Raw genomic sequence first — 2016 nt, 5'->3', positions numbered from 1 at the left:
GAAGTACTGCATGAAGTACTACATGAAGTACTGCATGAAGTACTGCAGGAAGTACTGCATGAAGTACTACATGAAGTACTGCATGAAGTACTGCATGAAGTACTACATGATGTAGTCGGCCATAATCTGCAGGTGTATTTGTCTCATTTTAAAACTGAAACACTGATCTTTAATTAAACAGCAGAATCTAGATCTTGTGCGTGTGTGTGCGTGCGCGTGCGCGCATGCGTGTGTTTACATAATTTCAATCTACTGAAATTTTCCAGCTGATCTGGGTGCAGATAAGACTTCATCGGGGTCTATCTGTGATGTTTTATCTCTTTTCTTCTCTCGGAACTTTCCCACATTAAACACTTGGACCATAAAAGGACAAACCTCCGAGTTTAACCCGAGGAGGAGCTCTGCTGCCGGGCGTCAGCCCGAGCGGGGCCGAGCGGAGCAGAGCCGATCAGACCCGAGCGGAGCAGACCCCAGCAGACCCGAGTAGAGCCGAGCGGAGCCGAGCGGAGCCGAGCGGAGCCGAGCGGAGCCGAGCGGAGCCGAGCCTCCACCTGCCGCCGCACAGCGCGCCTCCGCTCCGCTCAGTGGACTCAGCAGCAGCAGCTCCGTGTTTCTGCTCTGCTGACAAGTTTTTATGGAAAACTAAATGTTTGGTTTCCGGTTTTACCTGGCGGCTGAGTTTTAAACCAAGAAGCTCTGAGGAGGAGAAACCAAGTTTATTATTTAAACCTGGTTTATTTCCTGTCAGAACCGGGTCAGCCTCCACAGATTACCTGCCAGCGAGCGAGCAGCGCGATGACTCTGTGGACTAACGGCTCTCTGCTGGACCCGGACCCGAACCCGGACCCGGACCCCTCCAACCGGACCGAGCAGGACCACTCTCTGGACCTGAGCCGTGCGGTGCCGGTCGGTGTGGTTCTGGCCTCCTTCATCTCGTTCGCCATCGTGGGAAACATCCTGGTGATCCTGGCGGTGGTGTGTAACCGACACCTGCGGACCCCCACCAACTACTTCATCACCAACCTGGCCATGGCCGACCTGCTGCTGGGGACCACCGTGCTGCCCGTGTCCGCCACGCTGGAGGTCAGTGCGGGTCCGAGCCCGAACCGGTCCCTGATCCAGAACCGGTCCCTGATCCCTCAGATTCACTCAGTCACAGCTGGTTAACGGGTGATCCTTCACTCGGTCACAGCTGGTTAACGGGTGATCCTTCACTCTGTCACCGCTGGTTAACGGGTGATCCTTCACTCGGTCACAGCTGGTTAACGGGTGATCCTTCACTCGGTCACAGCTGGTTAACGGGTGATCCTTCCAGCAGCAGTATTAGTCAGACCTTCTTGATGAACCTGGGGCCCTCAGACTTTGAGTCAGGGATGACTTGATACAGACTCTGAGAACCTGAGTCTCCATCAGGACCAGAGCTCTGACTGAACCCTCCCCCTCCACCTCCACCCTGCAGACATCGATGGTGTTCGGGTTTCAGTGTGAGGTAACCAGTCCTGTTTGGAGCTCTAAATCCATACCCTGAAAAATAGCCTACCATTTGTTGAAGGAATGCTTATCACCCGCCAGGTTTAGCCTGAGATCATCTCATGAGTTTTAGCTGTTCGGGTCAAACTATGAAGAGATTTTACACAAACCTTTGAGATGTTTGTTGAGGACGACTGTCAGCTACTGCCACACAACCTTTAGATACTTTTAGCTTGCCTTATGCTACCTTAGCTTTTAGCTTCTGTCTCTACTGCGTGTGATCCTTTTAGCTTTCAGCTAGCGTTCTGCTCCTCTGATCTTTTAGTTCCTCCAGCAGATTTCAGCCTCTGTGTTTTAGCAGGAAGTGGTCATTCCTCAGGTTCTAGTGTTCAAATCGACCTGAAGGCGTGAGAAACACGATTCAGTAAAACTGACGTCTGTGAGCTGGATTCTGGTTCTGGCTGTCTGCAGGTTTTGGATTACTGGGTGTTCGGTCGGATCTTCTGCGACATCTGGGCGGCGGTGGACGTCCTGTGCTGCACGGCG

General features: G+C 52.8%; 1 pseudogene; it reads left to right on the top strand.

Annotated features, from left to right (window-relative positions):
- The first annotated feature begins 587 nt into the window (after positions 1 to 587).
- Positions 588 to 2016, top strand: part of LOC108229652 — a 6082-nt pseudogene continuing 4653 nt past the window's right edge.

The sequence above is a fragment of the Kryptolebias marmoratus genome, unplaced genomic scaffold (genome assembly GCF_001649575.2).
Source record: "Kryptolebias marmoratus isolate JLee-2015 unplaced genomic scaffold, ASM164957v2 Scaffold72, whole genome shotgun sequence".
NCBI classification, from domain to species: Eukaryota; Metazoa; Chordata; class Actinopteri; order Cyprinodontiformes; family Rivulidae; genus Kryptolebias; species Kryptolebias marmoratus.
Note: the sequence above shows the minus strand (reverse complement) of the source record. Positions and strands in the feature narration are given on the sequence as shown.